The sequence below is a fragment of the Cynocephalus volans genome, chromosome X, assembly GCF_027409185.1.
Source record: "Cynocephalus volans isolate mCynVol1 chromosome X, mCynVol1.pri, whole genome shotgun sequence".
NCBI lineage: Eukaryota > Metazoa > Chordata > Mammalia > Dermoptera > Cynocephalidae > Cynocephalus > Cynocephalus volans.
The window spans coordinates 164658694-164685549 of record NC_084478.1 but is presented as its reverse complement, the minus strand read 5'-3'; positions in this window follow the sequence as shown (position 1 = coordinate 164685549).

Below are 26856 nucleotides of genomic sequence, written 5' to 3'. Positions count from 1 at the left end.
CTTCCAAGGCCAATTTATTGTTCATATTTTCCTGTATTATCTACTCCGTGTGAATTTACAATTATGATGTGTTTGTCTTCCCCACTTAGATCTAAGCTCCTAATGAAGAGGAACCATCCCTGTCTTTATTCTTCTTTCTTCTCCCCGACAGTTAGCACTACCTTGCCTTCTAGAAGATCAGTGCATGCTTATTGAGTCAAACTGAACAAGACCATTGGAAGCCATAGATCCCACCAACTAATAAAAAGGAATGACTTGTCAGTTTTCTGCTTTTGAGAAAATGGAATAGCCCTACAGAAACGCAAAGTCGATCTGGGTGTTTTTCTAGTTGGATCTACATCTCCTAGGGCTCTGTCACAAGGTGTGGTTGGGTTGCTTGGCCACATATCGGAGTTTTACCTGAATTCTACCTTAGACTTCTGTGTGAAAAGGTTATAAAAGGTGGAGAAGCAACTCTTGGCTGGCCTTGCAGGGGGAGAAATTCTTTGTGTTATTTATTGGTTCTGAGTAAGCTTAAACCTTAAATATAGAAAAATGTTTATAAATTTTAACTCTTCTTCAGGAAATTATTTACTTTCTCTGTTACCCTTATCTAAGAAAGATTATTCTCCCACAAAATTGTAGTATATTATGCTTTATCTTGGAAGTCAGGAAATTAGGGTAATGATTGGCTATTTAGAAAAAAAAATCCATATAAACAACTGAAACAACTGTTTGGACTGTCATATCAATTACTAAGTTCCAGATAAATGTTTAGCATGAATATAGAGTAAGCAAATATTGATGTGGGGTCATGAAAAGAAGATGGAGTTCAGGATCAAAGAGACATGAGTTTGATTCCTAGCTCCACCACTGTAGCTGTAGGACCTTGGATCAGTCACTTAAGTTCTTGAGTGCAGGTCCTTCTTTCATCTGTAAGGTGGAAAAAGAAAAATACCCACCTTGTAGGCATGTAATGATGAGCAAATAGGATGGGATTCATAGAAGTGGTTCATAAAGCCTTCTACAAAACTTAGTTATCATTATTTTTGAAGCAGAAGGGCATTTAGAGATGAGTTAGTACAACATTCTCCTTTTGCCAATGAAGACTTAGGCTTATGGAAGAAAAGAGGTCCCACATCTAGTAAGTGATGGAGCTGGGTCTAGAACCCACTTTTCCTATCCTCTACATTCTTGTAGTTATACCATGCTTCTTCCTAGACAAGGGAAGCAAAGTAGCTAACTGCCTCACAGAACTTTGGAGAAAATGAACTCCGTGCTTCGAGGTGTTGACACAGTGACTCATCCTGGAGACACACATCATTTTTTTTTAGTACATACTCTTTTCTTCCCTAAGATTACTTCTCTAAACTTCCCTGAGAATACATTTATCCTACTGAGTCATTCTTGCCTTGCAGCTCAGTGAGTCAGAATCTTATCTATCCACATCAGAGGTTCAATTTGTTGTCAGGAGTAATCGAAATAAAAAAGAAATACAGATGCACAGAGAGGCCATCACTTGCCTATCCTTGGGGCATAAAGCAATTTGAATAGAAGAGCACTAAAGAGCGACAGAATCATTAATTTTACTGCACTATTGGTGCCTGCTGTGGAAATAAACTGGTAAAACAAACATAGAGGGCATTTGGGGTGCATAATGTCCAAGCACTGGTTTTTATGAGGTGTAATAGAGAGAGTAAGGGTATCTGACAGGAAGACAGATGACCTGGACCCTAGTACTCATCCTACCAGCAGTGTGACCTTAGACAAGTTCCTTAACCTCAAGGAGCATTGTGTTCTTATGTTATCATCTTAGCAATTTTCACATGGAACACCGGCATGATGTGGGGATTCAATGAGATAAGGAGTCTAAAGCCCCCAGTCAGTGCCAGATGTAGTCAGTTTACCTCAGTATTAGCAACTTCTGTTATTATTGTCGTTATTATGATTGTCATTGTTTAGTCCTTGTTTCTTATATGACTACTTCCCCATAGTGACTAGCAATAAAACTTTTTAACAAAGAGGAAATCCACTTCATAAGAGGCAGAGGTAACAGAGGGAGAAAGAGAAGGCAAGGTTTAGAAGCCACAGGGTATGGCAGTAAAGAACATGGGCTCCTCACTTGGACTGGAGGTAGAAGGCACTTACCCAAGCTGAGCTACTGTCTGCTCATTCACAAACTGAGATCACAAGCCCTACTGCATGGGGCTGTTGTGAAGGCTAAATGAGGTAGAATACAGAGTGCATCAAATGCCTGGCACAGAGAAACTGTTCGGTAACTTGTTAAAGTGAGAGGATATATATCAAAGAACACTGTAAACTCTAAAGTGATATAAACATATAAAAAATTATTATAACAATAACAAAATTCTATGCAAAACACCAATGCTTAGCTAATTACTTAAGTATTATGGGAAAATTCATTATACTGTCCAAATGTAAAACATGCTCATTTAACAGTAGTTTCCCCTACAGCTGAGCCAGTGTCAGGTGGGGAATATTTGAAGGTTTCTTTTAAACACAGCTGCTTTATATATTATTGTCAATTTTCTCCTTTCTTTTTAGTTTGATCCTTTGAACTCCATCTTCTATGCTTCTAAAATGGTCAGAACAGCAGACATTTGGTGAAGGCAACTCACAAATGTGGAAGTGTGCACTTCAAAGTGAGTTAGAATCCACATGAGCTCCTTTTCTCCAAAAGCCCATCATTTTTTTTTCTAAGATAATTGCTCTGAAATCATTAGCCTTAATATACAGACTATTGAAGAAAACAAACATAATTTTCCTTCAGAACTTATTCTGGGGATATATTTTTAGAAACAGCTATTGTCATGAGAAAAGATAGAAAATAAGTTTTCTGATAATTAATATTTGGGAAAAAATAGAGGAATCTAGATAACTTAGATCCTAATAGTTATAATATTATACCACTGAGATCTCAGTGAAATTTGTGTATATATACATACACATAAACATATACATATATGTATATCTATATCCATCCATCCATACATACATACATACTTAAAACTTGAATGAGTTCAAAATCTCTTTGGTAGTTCTTTGGGGTCCAACCCTATTGTAGATCTTGGAATTAAAGAATTTATAATTAAATGCACCCAGAAGATCATATTAGTCTGAACTCCTCTTAAAACTAGAAACTCCCTCTATAGCCTCTCAAGCAGATTCTCTTTCCTACTTATATTACCTTCCAGTCACAAAGCAGCCTGTCCCAGCTCCATTTTGAGAAATGACTGCCTTGAGCAGCCAGAAGTGGCTTCAGCATTTCTATAGAGTGGGGACTTGAAGATTGTAAACTGGTTGGAAGAAGGGTTAGAAGACTTGTGTTGAATTTTATTTGCCAAGCAGGCACACTGTTTTTACTTGGAGTGTAAATGTTTACTTGAAGTAGTTTAGGAGTGGGAGAAAACTATAGAAATTAAGGGTGACTAAAAGTCCTGTCCAAACCACCCCTTGGTACCGCTACTGCTCCCAGAAACTTCCAGCCTTCCAGTTTGGCCTTTGGCAGAATGCACACATATGTGTGAAAGTGCTGGTTCAAAGACAGTGTCAGAAGACGCGAAACGCCAGGGGTTTTTTTTGTATGTTAAAACTAGATTATACAAATAAATCATGTGCTAAATCACCAAAATTTCAATAGATTGATTGTGCTGAGGACATTTCAAAGGAAGGATGGATTCAAGCAGCAAGGGACATTGTCAATCAAAATTAATTACGCAATTATATATCAATCGATAATGTTCTAAAAAGTATTATAATGACCTCTGTTACTCTGTTTAAGCATAACAAGATAATCAACCAAGTAACCTATCTGGAGATTAGATCTTTTCCAATTAACTTGACTTAATTAACTCTCTATGGCACTGAACTTTAGATGCCTCAGACACCATACTTCAAGATTATTAGAATTGGAGAGCTCACTGGATTACTGTTATTTCTATCATTACAATTATATTTACTCATTAGACAAATGGAATTTAAAATTTAAATTCATGTGTGTGGTGGGGTGGTTTGTGAGGAGTTACAGAATGAAAAATATGAGCCCAATATAGGCAATTGAAATAAATAAAAATCAAAGACTCTTGAGACCAGTCTTTGTTCCCTCATTAAGGATTATAGGAAAGGAAGTCAGTCAATTTCTGGTAATCACATGGGGCTATTTCAAGTGGCCAGCTTTAATCATTCTTCTGTGTATTGCCCTTGCTTCCTGGTCTCATAGAGACAAGGCAAACAGATTGGAAAATCTTCAGCTTCCTTGCCACATCCCCATCTGTCCTGGCATCCCTTCCTCCTGACTCCCATATGAGGCAAGACAAGGTCCTGCCTTCTATTTAAGGTGCATGCCTTTGGCTTTGCTCTGGCTCCCATTCCTACCTCCTCTGCAGGAACCTTGCTCTATCAGGCAGCCAGTGTCTCCCCTGTATCCTCAACCCCTCTCTCTTCACTAGTCCTTCTCCTTGGTAAATACAAAGGCTTTTGTCTCCTCCACCATGTGGTGAATAAACAACACTCTCCTTTAACTCTCCAACTCCAACCCTATCTTTCTACTTCTTGAAAGACTTCTCTGCACCCCTTGCATTCCTTTTCTCAACACTCAGTCATACCTCAGCTGACCAGAGTCTGGTTTCTGCTCCCCCTGTACCACTGACACTGCTCTTACAGAAATATTAATGACTTCTTAATCCAATAGCCACTTCCCAGTCCTCGTCTTATTTTTTCATTATTCTTATTTTAATTGACACACAATAATTGTATATATTTATGGGGCACAGTGTAATGTTTCCATACATGTATACAATGTGTAATGATGAAATCAAGGTAATTACCATATCCATTACCTTGAACATTTATCATTTCTTTGTGTGGAGAACATTCAAAATCCTCTCTTCTAGCTATTTGAAAATATACAATAAATTATTGTTTATTATAGTCACCTAACTTCTTCTTATCTAGCTGTGTTTGTATCTGTTGACCAACCTCTCCCAATCTGCCTCCCCACCCTTCCCAGACTCTAGTAACCACAGTTTTACTCTCTACTTGTATGAGCTCAACTTTTTTTAGCTCCCACATGAGTGAGAACATGGGGTATTTATTTTCTGTGCCTGACTAGTTTTACTTAATATGATGTCTTCCAGACTCATCCATGTTGCTGCAAATGAAAAGATTTTATTCTTTTTTATGGTGGAGTAGCATTCCATTGTGTATATAAACCACATTTTCTTTATTCACTCACCTGTTGTTAGAGATTTAGGTTGATTCCATATCTTGACTATTGTGGATAGTATTGTAATATTGAGGTGTAATTCACATTAGTATAAATTAACATTTTAATGTATACAATTCAGTGGCATTTAGTACATTCATATGTGGTGCAATCATCATGTATAGTTCCTAAACATTGCCATCACCCCAAAAGGAGACCTTGTACCCACTAAGCAGTCTCTCTCCATTCCCCCCTCCCTCCCACCAGTCCCTGGCAACCACTAATCTTTCTGTCTCTATGGATTCGCCTTACTAGACATTTCACATAAATGGAATCATACAATATGTGGTCTTTTGTGACTGGCTTCCTTCAATTAGCATATATTTTTCAAGGTTCATCCATACTGAAGCATGTATCAGTACTTTATTCCTTTTGAAGACTGAATGATATTCCATTGTATGGATGTACCACATTTTGCTTTCCATTCATCAGTTGATAGACATTTAGACTGCTTCCACCTTTTGGCTATTCCTCATCTGATTTGACCTCTCAGAGGCACGTGACACTGCTGACCTCCATCATAAATCCCTTCCCTTGACTACTGAAATGGACCACTCTTCCAACTTCTCTAACTGCTACTCTCACATTCTCTCTCTCATGTTCCCCTTAAATGTAGGGATTCCCAAGAGTCCAGCCTTTATCTTCTTTTTTCATTCTCTGCACTCTGCTTAGGTGAGTGAGACACCTCTTCCACAATACTGACTACCAATGGCCTCTGTGATGACTTTGTCTGTTTCCAGTACGTATCAATGTGTACTATTCCCAGGATGTGAAGAAAAGTGAAACAGGAGTATTTGGAACCCGAATATTCAATCCATGTTTGGGATAGCGGCAAAACAGTTTATACTGACTCCCAATCCCCCACCACTCAGGAAAAGCCAGATGATGGAAAAGAGAAAAGGATCTGGAATCAAATGCTTGTTATAATACCCTCTCTTCCACTGCAATGTTTTCTACCCTTCAAACCACACATACACAATATCATTTCAGTGGGGAAAGAGGTCAAAGAATATGTATCACATGGACAAAACAATTGGTGGACTGACTTTTTTATTTTTCAATCTATTGTTTTGTTGTTAGACAGTGTCAGTGCAAAGCTTTAGCAGCCATTGGAAGGTTCTATTTCAGCAATTCATTCTTTTGTTATTTTCTCTTCTCTCCTCCTAAAACTGAGTCACCTTTGACTAAGAAAAATACAATTGCTAAATATTGACTCAAAGGACTATGCAGTTTACATCTTAATGCAGAGTAATAAGTCTTATTGAAATTCTCTGGGGCAAAGACTTTCCTGGAACATTTTTGCCAGTTTAACTTTGCTTCCAGTTTAACTCTGTTTTCACTTTGTGATTTTAACAAGCATAGTGGAATAAAAGTCCTCCGCACAAACTCACTGAAGCTTGAACTGTGTCCCCTAAGTTTAACGTATTAGAAACTTGACCCCCACTGTGACTGTTGGGACGGTGGGAAATCCTATTACGATAATTGAAAGGTGGGGCCTTGAAGAGGTGATGAGATTGAAGCAACACGCATACATAATAATTGTGGTCAGGGGTGTGGTTCTGAGGGCTTTAACAGAAAAGCACATGAGAGATTAGTCTCTCTCTGCTCTGCCGTTTTTGCAATGCAATATCCTGCTGTCACTGAAGTCACCACCAATGAAAGTCTTCACCAGATGTGTTCCGTGGACTTTGGACTACCAGCCTCTGAAAGTGTTAGCAATAAATTTTGTTTTCTTTATAAATCACCCAGTTTCAGGTATTTATGTTACAAGCAAGAGAAACGGACTAATACAACAAGTAACAAAGATCAATGCTTTAGTTTTCATAGGGTAGAACTGGGCACTGTTACATCAGCAGTGTCTCTTTAGTTTCCAGTCCTTCACCAGGGGCTAAAAAGTACAACAGTCATTAAGTCATTTAGGAGGATGTCAGCATCTCAAGAGAAGTATTTCTATTGTGAATAATACTAACTGAAATCATTCATTCAATTTTTAGTAAGCATGTATTGTCTACAATGTGTTGCCACAGCCTTCTTTGCATGCATACCTCATATTGCAATTAACATATTGATTAGAAATTCTGTTAACTTTTCCTTTTTTTTTTTTTTAGTAGTTATGTCTTATTGATTTTTTTTTTTTATTGTGGCAAAATACATATAACGTAAGGATTGCCATTTTAAGCATTTTTAAACATACAATTGCATGGCATTAATTACATTCACAATGATGTGTGACGACCACTTCTAGCTATTTCAAAAACTTTTTCATCATCCTAAGCATAAACTCTGTAGCCATTAAGCAATAACTTCTCATTATTCCTCCCCTCTACTTTCTGATAATCTCTGATCTACTTCTGTCTCTGATTTTTTTCTTTCAATTTGTTTTTTCTTAACTGACCCATGATAATTGTATATATTTATGGAGTACAATATGATATTTGGGTACATTTATAGTGTGCAATGAGCATATCAGAGTGTTTAGCAGATCCGTCACCTCAAACATTTGTCACTCTTTGTGTTGGAAACATTCAATATCCTCTCAGTGAGAACTGGAAGTTATACAGTAATTTGTTGTTGACTATAGTCTCCCTATATTGTTACAGAATAATAGATCTTATTCTCCCGATTTCTCTAATATTTTGTACCCACTGACCACCCTCTTCCTATTCCCCTCCTCCCCACCTCCTTACTAGTCTCCAATAATCACTATTCTAATTTCTACTTCTATGACATCAAATTTTCAGCTTCCACTTATGAATGAGAGCATGTGGTATTTATCTCTCTGTGTCTGGCTTGTTTCACTTAACATAATTTTCTCCAAGCTCACCCATGTTTCTGCAAATGGCAGAATTTCATTCTTTTTATGGCTAAGTAGTATTTTATTGTGTCTCTATACTACATTTTCTTTTTCCAATCATCCATTAATGGACAATTAGTTTGGTTCCTGTGTTGGCTATTGTGAATACAGCTGTGATGAACATGGGAGTGAAGGCATCCTTTTGACATGTTGATTTCCTTTCCTTTGGTTATATACCCAGAAGTGGGATTCCTCGAACATGTGGTAGTTCTATCTGTAGTTGTGTGAGAAGCCTCCATACAATTTTCCATAATGGCTGTACTAATTTACAGTCCCACCAACAACATACGAGTTCCCCTTTCTCCACATCCTCATCAGCATTTGTTATTCATTGTCTTTTTGATAATACCCAGTTTATCTTGGGTGAGATGACATCTCATTGTGGTTTTGATTTACTTTTCTCTGATGATTAGCAATTTTGAGCATTTTTTCTTATACCTGTTAGCCATTTGTATGTCTTTCCAGACATGTCTATTTAGCTCCTTTGCCCATTTTTAAATTGGATTATTTGGTTTTTGACCATTGAGTTGTTTGAGTCCCTTGTATATTCTGTATATTAATCCCTTGTCAGATGTATAGTTTGCAAAAATTTTATTCCACTTTGAAAGTTGTCTTTTCACTCTGTTGATTGTTTCCATTGCTGTGCAGAAGCTTTTTAGTTTAGTATAATCCCACTTGTTTATTTTTGGTTTTGTTTCCTATGCTTTTGAGGTCTTATTTATAAAACCTTTGCCCAGTCTTATATCCTGAAGTGTTTCCCCTGTGTTTTCTTGTAGTAGTTTTATAGTTTTGGGTCTTGCATTTAAGTCTTTAATCCATTTTGTGTTGATTTTTTATACGGTGAGAAATAGAGGTCTAGTTTTATTCTTCTGTGTATGGATCTTCAGTTTTCCCAGCACCATTTATTGAAGAGACTGTCCATTCCCCAGTGTATATTCTTGGCACCTTTCTTGAAAATCGGTTGGTTGTAGGTTTATCTGTGGATTCTCTATTCTTTTCCATCGGTCTATGTGTCTCATTTTGTTCCACTACTATGCTGTTTTGAATAATATAGATTTTAGTATATTTTGACATCAGGGAGTATAATGCCTCCGGCTTTGTTCTTTTTCTCAGGCTTGCTTTTAGCATTTGGGGTGTTTTATTGTTTGATATAAATTTTTGGATTTTTTTTCCTATTTCTGTGAGATTGGTAATTTGATGGGGGTTGCATTGAATCTGTAGATCACTGTGGGTGGTATGATTATTTTGACAATATTGATTCTTCCAATCCATAAGCATGGGATGTCTTTCCATTTTTTTGTGTGTTTAATTTCTTTAATCAGTGTTTTATAGTTTTCCTTATAGAGATCTTTCACCTCCTTGGTTAAATTTATTCCTTGGTTTGTTATTGTGTTTGTTGCTATTGTAAATGGAATAGCTTTCTTGATTTCTTTTTCTGCTAGTTTGTTGTTGGTTTATAGAAATGCTACTGATTTTTGTATGTTGATTTTGTATTCCATCAACTTTTCTATTTCTCTCCTTTGCAGTTAAGATTATTGGGGCAAGGCCCATGTCTTGTTGGTTACTGTATCTCTTGTGCCTGACTAAGTGTTCATTCATTCATTCATTTGTTCATCCATTCATTCATTCATTCATTCATGCAATCAATAACTAGTTATTGATGCTTACCATGTTCCTGACAGTTTTCTATGCACTGTGTATCCAGCAATGAATAAAACAGGCAAAAATCCTGACTCTTCTAGTGCTTACATTCTCAATGTGTGTGTGGAATGGGCAATCCATAAGAAAGTAAAATGCACATTATGTTAAATGACGAACAGTGCTATGGATAAAAATGAAACAGGGGAGGGGTAGAAAGTGTGGGGAGAGGAGGGTTGTGGTTTTAAACAAGGTGGTTAGGGAAGGTCTTATTGAAAATGTGACATTTGAGCAAAGACCAGAAGGAGGGGCAGAAACAAGCCATGAAGATATCTATGGAAAGAGGATTCCAGGCAGAAGAAACAAATGTAGGGGTCTTATATGTGATTGTAGAGACTTGACTTTTATTCTAAAGAAGATAAGGAGATATTGGAAGGTTCTGAAGAGGAGAATGACAAGATATGACTCATATAATAACAGAATCACTCTGGCTGCTATGAAGAGAACTGCAGAGGGCAAGGGTAGAGGCAGAGAGATCACTTAGGAGGCTACTGTAGAAATCATTTAGGCAGGAGATGATGGTGGCTTGGACCAAGATGGGATTAGGAGAGGTTGAGAGAAATGGCCATGTTCAACAATGAAAGGATATGCTAGAGGATAGGATGAGGTAAAAGAAAGAGAGGAGTGAAGCATGACTTGGGATTTTTTGAATGGGAAAATGGGAGGAATGAATTACCACTTACTGAGATGGAGAACACTCTAGAAGATGCATATTTGGGGAGTGAAGGATCAGGAGGTCAGTTTGGGTAATGTGAAGTTTACGATGCCCAGTAGAAATGTTGAGTAGACAGGTGGGTATATGAACCTAAATTTCAGGTGAGTGGTCTGGGCATCGGAAGTAGACATTTAGAAATGATTGCCCTATAGATGGCATTTAAATCCATGAGATTTGATGACTGCAGCATGGGGATGACTGTAGATGAAGTAGAGATAAAGGATAGGGAGAAGAGGGAAAACCAGCAAAGGAGACTGAGAGGAATGGCTAGTGAGGGAATAAGCAGCTCAGGAGACTGTGCTGTTCCAGATTTGTTTTAGAGAAGAAATTGATCACTTGACACAAATGCTTCTGACAGGTCAAGCAACATAAGGATTAGGAGTTGAACACTGAGTTTAACAAAGTGGAGGTCATAGGTGGCCTTGACAAAAGTCATTCTGGTGGAAGGGAACATCTGATATGAGCAGATCCTAGAGAGAATGAAAAGGGTGAAAGTGACCATTCACAAGGAGAGAAAGTGGAGATAGTGAATACGGGCAACTTTTTAAAAGGAGTTTTTACTGTAAAGAGGAGTGAAGAAGCAGGGTGGTAGCTAGAGAGGAATGTGGGGTCAAGAGGGTTTTTCTTAATTGGGAGAAATTGTGATATGTGTGTACATTTGTGAAAATGACCTAATAGAGAAAAGAAAATTGATGATGTAAGAGTCAGAGAGGAGAATGATTAGGGCAAGATTCTTGACCGGTAGGTGAGAACCAATGAGAACTTCCAATAATAGTTGTTTGCATCTCTAACACGGGACTACTGGAACTCTCTAAAATGTAAACTCCATGAGGGTAGGACTGTTTGTGGTTTGTCCTTTGCTGTATTCCCTGTGCCTAGAATAGGGTCTGGCACACATAATAAGAGCTTAGTAGGTATTTGTTGAATGAGTGACTAAGTTGCTTCTAATTACTTGATAATGAATGGTCCCAATGCATCAAGATAGGCAGATTAGTGTTAGAGTTTTGATAATTAAGTGGAATGTATCCTAATATCAGGATTTTGATCTTCAGAAACATACAATATGCTCTAAATACGTGTTGTTGCCTGTATACACAATGTAAAAGTGACAGGCAAGTGAACATTTGGGAGGCAGGGGCAGCACCACCAATGCTGTCATAAATGTGCCATATTGGATGCACAGTTAGCAAAATTTTTCTCCCACTCTGTAGGTTGTCTTTTTACTCTGTTGATTATTTCCTTTGCTGTGCAGAAGCTTTTTAGTTTGATACAATCTCATTTGTTTATTTTTTTCTTTTTTTGCTTGTGCTTTTGGGCTCCTGTTCATAAAGTTTGTGCCCAGACCTAGTTGCTTGAGTGTTTCACCTATATTTTCCCTTAGCAATTTTAGAGTTTCGGGTCTTATACTTAAGTCTTTAATCCATTCTGAATCGATTTTAGTGTATGGTGAGAGATGCATATCTAGTTTCATTCTTCTGCATATGGATATCCAGTTTTCCCAGCACCACTTATTGAAGAGGGAATCTTTTTACCAATGTAGATTTTTGTTGCCTTTGTCTAATATCAGATGGCTATAAGCATGAGGAGTGATTTCTGGGTTCTCTATTCTACCCCACTGTTCTGAATGTCTATTTTTATGCCAGTACCATGCTGTTTTGGTTATAACAGCTTTGTAGTATAATTTGAAGCCAGGCAGAATTATGCCTCTGGCTTTTTTTTTGTATTTTTTGGCTATTTGGGTCTTTTGTTTTTCCATATGAAAGGTAAGATTGTTTCTTCCATTTCTGTGAAGAATGGCATTGGTATTTTGATGAGGATTGCATTGAATCTGAAGATCACTTTGGATAGTATAGACATTTTCACAATGTTAATTCTTCCAATCCAAGAGCATGGAATATCTTTCCATCTTTTTGTCTTCACTTTCTTTCAGAAGAGGTTTGTAATTCTCATTGTACAGGTCTTTCACCTCCTTGGTTAAATTGATCACTAGGTATCTTATTTTTGCTAACTATGCATCTGACAAGGTACTATTATACAGAATATACATAGAACTCAAGTAATTATACAGTAAAAAAATAAATGACCCAATTAAAAAATGGGTAAAGGAGCTGAATAGACATTTTTCAAAGGAAGACATGCAAATGGCCAACAGGTACATGAAAAAATGCTCAACATCACTAATCACCAGGGAAATGCAAATTAAAACCTCCTGACTCCTAGACTAGCTATAATAAAAAAGACAGTGAATAACCAATGCTGGTGAGGGTGTGGAGAGAAGGGAACACTCCTGCACTGTTGGTGGGACTGTAAATTAGTACCACCACTTTGGAAAACCATTTGGAAGTTTCTCAAACAACTACAGATAGATCTTCCATATGATCCAGCAATCCCTCTTCTGGGTATGTACCCTGTGAAATGGAAATCATCATGTTGAAGAGATACCTGCACTCCCATGCTTATTGCAGCTCTGTTTACAATAGCCAAGTTATGGAATCAACCTAAATGTCCATCAATGGATGACTGGATAAGGAAACTGGATAAGGAGAATGTGGTATATATACACCATAGAATACTACTTACTCTGCCATTAAAAAGAATGAAATTCTCCCATTTGCAACAACATGGATGAACCTGGAGAAACTTATGTTGAATGAAGCAAGCAAAACACAGAGGGATAAATACCGCATGTGCTCACTCATAAGTGGGAGCTAAGAGAGAAAGGAAGCAGGAAAGAAAGACCAAAGTGGTCCCATGATCCAGCAGAGGGAGGGAACAGTCCTAGGGCTACAAATTGGAGTGGATGGAAAAGGGGGAGGGGAAGGGAGGTTGGGGGATAATTGGGAGGGGACAAAGGGTACAAAAGTGATTTCTGTTAATGGGTATGCCCCCAGTATGAATCTGACCCTCACATTACGGGCAAGAGGGGGGACAATCAGCTTTGTATCTCATGAATATTTGTAATTAATAAAAAGTAAAATAAAATAAAAATAAATGTTCCATAAATCCATATTTGAAAACTCCTTTATATTTATTTAGGAAATTATTGTTTCAGAGGCCACAGTAATTTCTGGGGAACTATTAAGGAAGTGTTATGCACACATCTGTTAATCTAAGTTGTGGCTTAAAGCTCTTGGGAGAAGGTGGATGTTACATTCTTAGAGCAAAGTGGAAAATCACCTCCTTGTAATTAAAGACAACTAGTGACAGAGAGTTTTCAATTCTTTGCACTGGGATGTGTCATAATGGCTTTCCTCTTTAATTAGTTCTAAAAGCCAGTGGCTTAAATAAGAGAGAATTATCAGTACCTGAGATCACCCTAGAATGGTCTTGACAAGCTTCTTGGAGGAGGAGGAGGCTTCAAAATGTGAAAAAGGCATTCTAAACAAAATGTTTCTTTAACACTACAAAATATTATTTCATGGTGATCATCTCACATTTACGTGGTTTGTTCAAGGTGCAGTGACACATAAACAAATAATACACAGGTCCTTGCCTTCAAGAAGTTCATGGTTTAATAGTGGCGACTTCAGCAAACAGGTAATTAAGAGAGCAGTTAAAGGACGATATAATAGTGTTGTTAAGAAGTATCTAGGAACGCACCTAAATCAGTTTAGAAAGGAGGTTTAAGGGAGATTTATTTTTTACGGGAAATTTCAAACATACAATAAAGTAAAGACAATTGTGTGTTAAATCTCTGGGTAGTTGTACCTCAGCTTCAATAGTTATCAATATTTCCTTCCCCCCGTGTTTTTCCTGAGGTATTTGAAAGCAAATAATTGATACTATGTAATTTCACCTATACATACTTTATTATGGATCTTTTATGTTAAAAACTTTCCTTTTAACATAACCATTATTCCAGTTAACACAATTAACAAAAAATAAGACTTCTTAAGGAAGGTCCTGGTTGAACACATGCCTAGAGGACCCATAGGAGTGAGCCAAGAAAAGTCTATGGGCATGGCAGATTGTTTCTGGCTGAGCAAAGGGAACTATAAGGCCTTAAGTTGGACCACAGAGAGCCTGGCTCTTGTGGAAAACTACAGGAAATTCAAAGATTTGAGCATGGCTGAACAAAGGGATTGTGTAGGTGGCTTTGGTCTTGCTTAATCTTCATACTGTCTTGCTTAATCTTCACAACAATGGTATTCATGGTACCTTCACAACAGGTACATATAATTAACTCCAGACAAGGGAAGGAGGCTTTGGGATGTTAGGAAACTGACCCATGGTCCTGCAGCTAAACAAATGGAAGAGCTGGATTGCGAAGGCAGGTCTGTTGGATCACCCAGGTACTTAAACACAGCACCATCCTACCTGCACGGATGTTTGTGATTGTGCCCCTACTCAAGAATTCATCAATCTTCTTCTATACAATTATCTACCTTACAAATTAATGGTCAATTGATTTGCTTCTTAAAGTGTTAAAATGAATTTTGGGAGGGAGGGGTTGGTTGGGTTTAAAGCAGTAGAAATTCACATCAGGATATTCTCCTATAATATACGAATCTTTCGTGGTCGAGCAACATGAATTTAAATGAGTTATCTACTGTTGCCAGGTTGTAGCATACCCTAATTGCAAGAAAATCATCTAGAAGGAAATAAAAGCAGCCTTGTGAGTGCTGAACTTGCAAAGCTGCAGGAGCAAAGCAACAATGAGCATCACAGACGTGAGGAACCCCTTTATTTCCCTTCGTGAGAAATTCCAGTATTTGCTGATGCAGATATCCTAGGTAAGAAAAAGGCTAATTATTATGTTTTTATGAGAACTGAATTTTGTATTTAATTAACAGATTAAGTTATTCCCTGTTGCTAACAGGCTGTGTTCTCAATGAAAGCAAATATTATGACAATTGCCAAGTTTATTGTGTGAATGCTAAGCGTCTATTTTACTGAGATTTTCCCCCCTTATTAGTTTCTGCCTCAAGCTGAGGTTAGAGGTATCACAATTTCCCTGCCATTTTAGTTTGGCAGTTTCATAATTCTCATGGTATGCATTTAGTTTCAGGTTTCTATTTTACAAAGTGATGCCCCAAAGCCTGGCAATCTACACCTAACTGTTGGCTGTGTTTGAGGAATCACGCCCCTGTTCCACCACCACCACACACACACTTTAATTATCATAGCAACAGAATCACAAGAGAGAAGACACACGTGGTGAGCCTGCTTTATCTCTTCACTATGCCCCAGAAGGTCATGGTAGCTGGCATCATAGGCTCTGCCCTGACACAGACATGGGTTTTATTCCAGTCCCACCACTGACTGGCTATGCCACTGGGGGAAAGCAAAAGTGAGTGCAGCACGGTGGCTAAGTACCCATGCTTGTGCTCAGGTTACCTGGGTTTGACACCCAGTTCATCTCCTCGCTTACTGTACATATTTTGGCAAATTGCATAACATCTCCATGCCTCCCCTTCCATAGCTGCAGAATAAGGGTGTTAATCACAATGTCTATCACATGGAATTGAGGTGGGGGGACAGAGTGCTTAGCAAATAGATGTTAGATTTATTAATTACCTGGTGTCCCAGATCAGAAGAAAGGGGTATTTTGTAATTGCTGAAAACCGGCTGGAAAAATCTGCGTGCAATTTATGAAACAAATCAGATTTTTATTTGCTTTGTGCACATAAGTGGGAGAATTGTAAGTTGTTCCTAATAGAGGACAAAGGGAGATTCGCACCATGACTGCCTGAATGGCTCCTGAGATGAACAGACACCTTGCACTTCCAGGCCAAGCACTTCTTGCATGCTTAGAGGATCTTGGTCTCTGAGAAGGGTCCCACACAATCAGGCTGTCTCTTTAGCCCTGGGAAACTCTCTGGGGTTGGGAGCGGAATGAGGTTAGGGAGATTGCTGATTGCAGACATGATATCAGCAGCCTTGGGAAGGGGTCCCTGAGTGCCAGATGAAAAACAGGGTTATTGCAGGATCTTTAGGATGCCTCCCCATAATGGGGATATTAAAAGCCTCCTGAATATATTCTTAAATGTGGCTTAATATAAGAAAGCCTGCTTTGATTAGAGAACAGAGATCAGTAGCCTTGTTGCATCTAAATGCCACCTGAAGATTAAACAGATGAGAAAGGGAATTTACCTATTCATAATTTAGGGTGTAGGGAAAAGGAAGAGAGGGGTCGGGGAAACAAAGAGAAAAAAATGGTGAGGAAGGTAAGTAGCAGAGGAGGGGAGGAAATAGAGACCTACACTGTAAAAATGTGGAGAAAAGCCTGGACACAGAAATAGATCCAAGAAGCCACACTGGGACACAGCTGCACGGTGTGTTGGGAGGCAGTTCAACTTTAGAGCAGGAAAGCTCCTTACATTTCACTTAGTCAAACCTGTTCATGTTAGAGATGGGGAAACTGAGACCTGCCGGCTCGTGGTCACATAGGTAGTTAGTGAGAGAGCTGGGTGTAATGGATTGAATTATGTCCCCCTAAAAAATACTCACTTAAGCTTGAATTGTGTCCCCCAAGTTTTATGTATTAGGAACTTGTCCCCCACTGTGACTGTTAAGAGGGTGGGAAATCCTATTATGGTGATTGAATGGTGGGGACTTAAAGAGGTGATTGGATTGTAGGACCCTGCCCTAGTGAATGGATTAAAAATGGTGGTCAGGGGTGTGGTTCTGAGGGCTTTAAAAGAAGAGAGAGGAGAGTTTATTTCTCTCTCTGCTTCTACCATCTTGCAATGTGAGACCCCTGGGTCACTGTCACCACCACCAGATGGACTTTGGACTTCCCAGCCTCAGAAACTGTAAACAATAAATTTTGTTTTTTCTTTATAAATCACCCCATTTCATGTATTTTGTTATAAGCAACAGAAACAGACTAATATACTGGGTCAGGAACACTGGCCACCTACCGCCCTTCCTGAGACTCTGAAATTGTTTCCCTTTCCTAGGTGCACATTTTCATTGGAAATGAGAACTGTATTCCTCCTAAAATACCTACATTGAACTGCAGGTGTGTTCATGCCACTTTCCACTCTAGAAGTCAAGCTTTCATTGCACGTTGCACTTTGCAAGTGAAGTATGGTTCCCTGGGTATAGGCTGGGTTCTTTGGGAGGCCAAGAGGAGAAGAGCTCCACTGAACTCCAGGAAATAATAGTCAAGGACCCTTACTGACCTGAGAGAAGCAAAGAAAGCCCTGAATCTTCTGTAACTTTATCAGAACACCTTAAAATTGAAAGTTGTGATTTCTTCTGAGAGAATATCAGTGCTTTCTAGTTTTATTAAAGGGCAGCTTCCTCTTTCTTGATACACAGCTGGTTCCATGGAGTGATGATTTGTCCCATTGATACCCAGTGACCTGGGAGAAGAGAGATAAAGATCCGTTCAAAGTAGCCTGGAAAAATTCACTTGAACTGCAGGTACAAGTTAGTGATTTTCAAAATTGTTCAGACTAATTTCATGATGTAGACAAAAGTAAATATATACTGCTTCTGACTATAAATTCTCATAGACTGATCACATCCATAAATATGTTTCTTCAATGAGTTTATTGACCACCCATCTTGTCTCTAAATTTTCATCCTATGCTAATGAACAATCCAGACCTGCACAAAACACCCCCTTCATCTGGCCTAGGGCTGAGCCTGTGCAGTTTTGGTTCATCTTTATGAATTTCAGTACTATCTTACAGTACAAACAAGATCACTATCAATTTGTTTGATGTCTCTTGCAAGCAGCAATAGGACATTATTAATTCTCTCCCAAGACCTTTCCCCTCTCACCAAGGGATATAAACAGAGTTATTCTAAACCATTTGCTGTGTTTTGACATTCTTCTCAGAATAATTATCCTAACCCATCCTCAAGAGCAAAGGAGGACATAAAAGATAAGACTGCCAGGGTTTAAGTCAAAGATCAGTTAAAATATCCAGCACTTGTCAAAAATAATATTTATAAAAAAGAACTCTCAGAAAATATTTTTATGCTGATTTCTACAAGACTGTAAAGGTCAGTGGAGCAGACCCCACAGAGAGCAGTATGTTTGGACTGGAGCACTATACATCCAGTTGTAGACTAATAAAATAATGTAATGCATCAAGAAGTATGGGGTTTTTTGATGAAAACATTTAAAAAAAAGATTCCTGAGGTTGTGGCAGTGAGTTTGACACCAAGTGATGGAATTCACTAAACAACTTCACTGTTTAGATTCAACTAAAGAAATGACAACAGCCCCTCCAATTTGCCTGTTAGTTGGTACTGATGGGTAGAGCCAGTTAGCAAGTGGGATGGGAGGGCTGAAATTTGAAACTAAAAAATCAGACTCTAGAGCCTGTGCCCTTAACCAGGAATGGTGTGAGAAATTAAGATCAGATAAAGCTTAAGGATGATGTGTGTGGTCACTTAGAAGACACCACCCACCCTCCCCACTAATGTTGGGTATATTATATTAGGCAGCAGAGTTGGTTGACAAGAGGAGAGCTTCTCAGAGTTAGAAAAGTGTATTCCAGTTCTTTGTTTTGCCCTTTGATAACTTCTCACTCAAGTTTCTGAAGTCTTTCCTGCATATATAACTATCGTTAAAGTGTAGTTTGTTGGAATCTCTTCCTTTACTTTTGTGGATTGAATTTTGTTCCCTCAAAAGGTCTGTTGAAGTCCTAACTTCTGATATCTGGGATATGTCCTTATTTGGAAACAGGGTCTTTGCAGATGTATTCAAGTTACGATGAAGTCATATTGGATTAGGGTGAATTAGATTGGAGTGATGCATCTGCAAGCCAAGGAATGTCAAAGATTGCTGAAAGGAAGGACAGATCATCTAGAGCCTTCTTTAGAAGAAGCATAGCCCTTCCAGCACCTTGATTTCAGACTTCTATACTCTGGAAATGTGTCACAATAAATTTCTGTTGTTTTAAGCCATGAAGTTTGTGGTACTTTGCTATGGCAGGCCCAAGAAACTAATACAGATATTATTACTTTGGCTTGCCTTATAAAACAAAGTTAGTCCTTATGACGAAAAAGTTTTGGAAATAGATGGAGGTGGTTGTTACACAGTATTGTGAATGTAACTAATTCCATGCAGTTGTATATTTTTAAATGCTTAAAATGGAAATCCTTATGTTATATATATTTTACCACAATAAAAAAAAAGATAAAAAAGATAAAACAAAGTTAGTCTTCCATTAAACACATTTTTTGGCTCTTCTGCTTATTTTAAGAATGCTAATTCATTCCGGATTGATACCCCCAAATGGGTAATCATACCATTTTTCAGGAACACTAGGATAAAGCTTTAATTATGTTATATTGTTTATTTATAATAAACTACTGATATCCACAGTGCAGACTGGACATTCAAGCTAAAGTATTTGCTATTTGCTAAATTAATTCCACCTGCCAGACTTGATTTATCATTTTCATATTGTTCTGCTTCTTTAGATCCCTAGCTTCCACATTTCCCTCTTTTTTCACTTTGTTTTTTTTTATTTTTATTTTATTTTTTTTTATTTTATTATTTTTTTTTAAATTTTATTTTGTCGATATACATTGTAGCTGATTATTGCTCCCCATCACCAAAACCTCCCTCCCTTCTCCCTCCCCCCCTCCCCCTCAACAATGTCCAATCTGTTTGCTTGTTGTATCAACTTCAAATAATTGTGGTTGTTATATCTTCTTCCCCCCCCCCACCGGTTTGTGTGTGTGTGTGTGTATGTGTGTGTGTGAATTTATATATTAATTTTTAGCTCCCTCCAATAAGTGAGAACATGTGGTATTTCTCTTTCTGTGCCTGACTTGTTTCACTTAATATAATTCTCTCAAGGTCCATCCATGTTGTTGCAAATGGCAGTATTTCATTCGTTTTTATAGCTGAGTAGTATTCCATTGTGTAGATGTACCACATTTTCCGTATCCACTCATCTGATGATGGGCATTTGGGCAGGTTCCAACTCTTGGCTATTGTAAAGAGTGCTGCGATGAACATTGGGGAACAGGTATACCTTCGACTTGATGATTTCCATTCCTCTGGGTATATTCCCAACAGTGGGATGGCTGGGTCGTATGGTAGATCTATTTGCAATTGTTTAAGGAACCTCCATACCATTTTCCATAGAGGCTGCACCATTTTGCAGTCCCACCAACAATGTATGAGAGTTCCTTTTTCTCCGCAGCCTCGCCAGCATTTATCGTTCATAGTCTTTTGGATTTTAGCCATCCTAACTGGGGTTAGATGGTATCTCAATGTGGTTTTGATTTGCATTTCCCGGATGCTGAGTGATGTTGAGCATTTTTTCATATGTTTGTTGGCCATTTGGATATCTTCCTTAGAGAAATGCCTACTTAGCTCTTTTGCCCATTTTTTAATTGGGTTGCTTGTTTTCTTCTTGTAAAGTTGTTTGAGTTCCTTATATATTCTGGATATTAATCCTTTGTCAGATGTATATTTTGCAAATATTTTCTCCCACTCTGTTGGTTGTCTTTTAACTCTTTTAATTGTTTCTTTTGCTGTGCAGAAGCTTTTTAGTTTGATATAATCCCATTTGTTTATTTTTCCTTTGGTTGCCCGTGCTTTTGGGGTCGTATTCATGAAGTCTGTGCCCAGTCCTATTTCCTGAAGTGTTTCTCCTATGTTTTCTTTAAGAAGTTTTATTGTTTCAGGGTGTATATTTAAATCCTTAATCCATTTTGAGTTGATTTTAGTATACGGTGAGAGGTATGGATCTAGTTTCATTCTCCTGCATATGGATATCCAGTTATCCCAGCACCACTTGCTGAAGAGGCAGTCCCTTCCCCACTGAATAGGCTTGGTGCCTTTGTCAAAGATCAGATGGCAGTAAGTGTGTGGGTTGATTTCTGGATTCTCTATTCTATTCCATTGGTCATTGTGTCTGTTTTTATGCCAGTACCATACTGTTTTGGTTATTATAGCTTTGTAGTATAGCTTAAAGTCAGGTAGTGTTATGCCTCCAGCTTTATTTTTTTTGCTCAGCATTGCTTTGGCTATGCGTGGTCTTTTATTGTTCCGTATAAATGTCTGAATAGTTTTTTCCATTTCTGAGAAAAATGTCTTTGGAATTTTGATGGGGATTGCATTGAATTTGTATATCACTTTGGGTAGTATGGACATTTTCACTATGTTGATTCTTCCAATCCAAGAGCATGGGATATCTTTCCATCTTCTTGTATCCTCTCTAATTTCTCTCAGCAGTGGTTTGTAGTTCTCATTATAGAGATTTTTCACCTCCTTGGTTAACTCAATTCCTAAGTATTTTATTTTTTTGGTGGCTATTGTAAATGGGCAGGCTTTCTTGATTTCTCGTTCTGCATGTTCACTATTGGAGAAAAGAAATGCTACTGATTTTTGTGTGTTGATTTTGTATCCTGCTACTGTGCTGAAATCATTTATCAATTCCAAGAGTTTTTTTGTAGAGGTTTTAGTCTGTTCGATATATAGGATCATGTCATCTGCAAACAGGGACAGTTTGACTTCATCTTTTCCAATCTGGATGCCCTTTATTTCCTTCTCTTCTCTGATTGCTCTGGCTAGTACTTCCAACACTATGTTGAATAGGAGTGGTGAGAGTGGGCATCCTTGTCTAGTGCCTGTTCTTAAAGGAAAAGCTTTCAGCTTTTCCCCATTCAGGATGATATTGGCAGTGGGTTTGTCGTATATGGCTTTAAATATGTTGAGATACTTTCCCTCTATACCTAACTTATAGAGGGTCTTTGTCATGAATGAGTGCTGAACTTTATCAAATGCTTTTTCAGCATCTATAGAGATGATCATATGGTCCTTGTGTTTGAGTTTATTAATATGGTGTATCACATTTATTGATTTGCGTATGTTGAACCAACCTTGCATCCCTGGGATGAATCCCACTTGATCGTGATGAATAATTTTTCGTATGTGTTGCTGTATTCTGTTTGCTAGTAGTTTAGTGAGGATTTTTGCATCTATATTCATCAAGGATATCGGCCTGTAGTTTTCTTTTTTGGTTATATCTTTACCTGGTTTTGGTATCAGGATGATGTTTGCTTCATAGAATGAGTTTGGGAGATTTGCGTCTGTTTCAATCTTTTGGAATAGTTTGTAAAGAATCGGTGTCAATTCCTCTTTGAATGTTTGGTAAAATTCTGCTGTGAATCCATCTGGTCCTGGGCTTTTCTTTGTTGGGAGGCTTCTGATAACAGCTTCAATCTCCTTTATTGTTATTGGTCTGTTCAAATTTTCTACGTCTTCACGGTTCAGTTTTGGGAGCTTGTGTGTGTCCAGAAATTTATCCATTTCCTCCAGATTTTCAAATTTGTTGGCGTATAGTTGTTTATAGTAGTCTCGAATGATTCCTTGTATTTCAGATGAATCAGTTGTAATATCGCCTTTTTCATTTCTAATTTTTGTTATTTGAGTCTTCTCTCTTCTTTTTTTGTTAGCCATGCTAATGGTTTGTCAATTTTATTTATCTTTTCAAAAAACCAACTTTTTGATTCATTGATCTTTTGAATTGTTTTTTGGTTTTCAATTTCATTCAGTTCTGCTCTGATCTTAATGATTTCTTTCCGTCTGCTAACTTTAGGTTTGGATTGTTCTTGTTTTTCTACTTCTTTAAGGTGAAGTGTTAGGTTGTTCACTTGCCATCTTTCCATTCTTCTGAAGTGAGCATTTAATGCAATAAATTTTCCCCTCAATACTGCTTTTGCAGTATCCCACAGGTTTTGGTATGATGTATCATTGTTTTCATTAGTTTCAATAAACTTTTTGATTTCCTGCTTGATTTCTTCTTGGACCCATATGTCATTAAGTAGAATGCTCTTTAATTTCCATGTGTTTGTATAGTTTCCAGAGTTTTGTTTGTTATTAATTTCTAGTTTTAATCCATTGTGGTCTGAGAAGATACATGGGATAATTCCAATTTTTTTGAATTTATTGAGACTTGATTTGTGACCTAATATGTGATCTATCCTGGAAAATGATCCATGTGCTGATGAGAAGAATGAATATCCTGAGGTTGTTGGATGGAATGTTCTGTAGATATCTGCCAATTCCAATTGGTCTGGAGTATTGTTTAGATCTTGTGTTTCTCTACTGATTCTTTGCCTAGATGATCTGTCTAATATTGACAGTGGGCTGTTCAGGTCCCCTGCTATTATGGTATTAGTGTCTATTTCCTTCTTTAGGTCTAATAGAGTTTGTTTTATAAATCTGGCTGCTCCAACATTGGGTGCGTACATATTTATGATTGTTATGTCTTTTTGATGGATCAGTCCTTTTATCATTAAGTAGTGTCCCTCATTGTCTCTTTTTATGGTTTTTAGTTTAAAGTCTATTTTGTCAGATATAAGAATAGCCACTCCAGCTCGTTTTTCTTTTCTGTTTGCATGGTAAATCTTTTTCCATCCTTTCACTCTTAGTCTGTGTGAATCTTTATGGGTGAGGTGGGTCTCTTGTAGGCAGCATATAGTTGGGTCCTGCTTTTTGATCTAGTCAGCCAGTCTGTGTCTTTTAATTGGGGAATTTAAGCCTTTAACATTAAGAGTTGTTATTGAAAGGTGTTGATTTATTCCTAGCATTTTATTGGTTGTTTGGTTGTCTTAGGTGTCTTTTGTTCCTTGCTTTCTGATTTACTGTTTGGTTTCTTTGTTTGTTGGTTCCTTAGGTTGTAGATAGTGTTTTTGTTAGCTTGTTTTCTCTTCATGAATGCCATTTTTATTATTTATTATTTATTATTCTAGCGGGTTTAGATTTTTCTTAGGTTTTTATGGCAGTGGTAGTTATTTTTCAGGAACCAAACCCAGTACTCCCTTGAGGATTTCTTGTAAGGGTGGTCTTGTGGTAGTGAACTCCCGCAGTTTTTGTTTGTCTGAGAAATATACTATTTGCCCCTCATTTCGGAAGGATAGCCTTGCAGGGTAGAGTATTCTTGGCTGGCAATCTTTGTCTTTTAGTATTTTGAAAATATCATCCCATTCCTTTCTAGCTTTTAGGGTTTGTGATGAAAAGTCTGATGTTAACCTGATTGGGGCTCCCTTATAGGTGATTTGACGCTTCTCTCTTGCAGCTTTTAAGATTCTCTCTTTGTCTCTGAGTTTTGCCAATTTGACTATGACATGTCTTGGAGAAGGCCTTTTTGGGTTGAATACGTTTGGAGATCGTTGAGCTTCCTGGATCTGAAGATCTGTGATTTTTCCTATACCTGGGAAGTTTTCTGCCACTATTTTGTTGAATATGTTTTCAATGGAATCTCCATTTTCCTCCCCTTCTGGAATACCCATGACTCGGATATTTGAGCGCTTGAGGTTGTCTGATATCTCTCTCAGATTTTCTTCCATGTCCTTGATTCTTTTTTCTTTCTTTTTGTCTGCTTGTGTTATTTCAAACAGCCCATCTTCAAGTTCAGAGGTTCTCTCTTCAACTTCGACAAGCCTGCTGGTTAAACTCTCCGTTGTGTTTTTTATTTCGCTGAATAACTTCTTCAGTTCAGCAAGTTCTGCTACATTTTTTTTCAGGACATTGATTTCCTTGTATATTTCCTCTTTCAGATCCTGTATACTTTTCCTCATTTCATCATGATGTCTAGCTGAGTTTTCTTGTATCTCATTCAGTTTCCTTAGAATTATCACTCGAAATTCCTTGTCAGTTATTTCAAGGGCTTCTTGTTCTATAGGATCTAGAGTATGATATTTATTAACTTTTGGTGGTGTACTTTCTTGATTTTTTGTATTTCTGGTGTCTTTTTTTTGGTGTTTATTCATTGTGGCAGGGGGTTTCACAGTCCACCGGTTTGAGACTAATGACTAACTAGGATGTTGCTGTGGTTGCCAATTTGGTATGGCTCCCGCCGTGACTGCTCAGTTGGCCTCTAGTGTCTTGTGTGTGTGGTTGCCTCGGGTCTTGGGCTTCTCCGGGGATCCACCTTTCTGGTCAGCTTGTACTCTGCTGGGCTGGTGGATCACGTACCACAGGGTGTGTGATCTCTGTTGAGCTTTCACTTTCTGTACAGGACTTCTCCCCGTTCCGTGTGCTCTGGCCCAGGCTGTTAGATCGTGCAGTGGCGACCCCACCGGGTGTGTGGTTTCTGTCGAGTCTCCGCCTCCCTGGCCGCACGTCTCCCCCCTCTGTGCACACTGTGCTGGGCTGGGGTGTGTCTTCTGCACCCCTCGTCTATCAGCTGGGCCTTCAAGACCCTGCTCAGCACCGCCTCGCCCAGGAAGTCTACCAGGTTTCTGCTGGGCACAGACGACCGGTCTCTCTGAGTGCCTTTGTAGCACTGTGTAGATCTTTCTCGGGTTTTGTTCACCTTTGTATCCCCCCGGTATAAACCGAGTCTAGTGCCCGCCTGCAGCCTGCTCTCCGGCAGGTTCAAGCGGACCTGGGAACTCTCCTACCACACTATTCCCAACCAGAAATTCGTTAGGCTTTTTTCCAAACTGGTGGTCACAGAGATGGTATCTGCCTCCCAGTAACAGGAAGTTTACCGGGGCCGGAGTCCAGGGTGTGGTGGAGTGACAGTCGGCCCGCCCGTACTTCCTAGCCCTCCCAACACTGGTCGGGACGCCCCACACCCCCAGCCCTGCCAGAGAACCGTGGAGGGAGTGGGAGAGGAGGTCGGCCCGCAGGGTCTGGAAAGCCCCGCGCCAGGCCAAGCAAATGGGCTCAGTGATGGCCGAGCAGGGCGGAGCTGCCCGCACCTGGGAAAATGGAGGCAGCACCGGGGCAGTGAGTGGCCTGGTGGTGCAGGCGGGAGCCGCGTGGGCATCCACCCCCCGAACAGAGCTGTGCCAGGGATCACTCACAGTGCTGTGCCAGGTCGGGCGCTCGCTCTGTCTCTGGTTTGTTGCCTTCCGTGTTCTCGGCGCTGCCACCTCGGGCTGTTCAGTCGCGGCGCTGCTCAGGCGCTCCCAGGAATCTTCTTTAATGCCGGCCTGAAACCTCGAATCCTGAATAGGGCAGCTGGCCGCCTTCAGTGCGGCCCCAGCCTCCGGGATCCTGGCTGCATCCACAGCAGCCCTGGCGCCGTGTTCCCTGTTTCAAGACTCGCTTTTGCAGCTAAGAATCAGTTCTTTTCCTGCTCCACACTTCAAAGCTGTTGCCTGTAAATGAGGCAGCCTCTCCTGCCGGGGGCAAAGTGGCGTTGAGCCCCCACGACTGGCCAGCAGCAGCAGTCCTCCCTTAAGAGATGGCCAGAGGAAGGTCCACAAGTTTCCCGGCTGCCTGAGGCCCAGTGGCCGCCTTTTACACCTCAGCTACTCCGCGCCAGCCGCCGCAGCCGCCGCCATCTTGAAACTCCCCTCTTTTTTCACTTTGGAACAACGTGAGAATAATTTTTGGAAGATAGACATGGATCAATTGCAAAAATAACCATTAATATTCTGACAAAGATC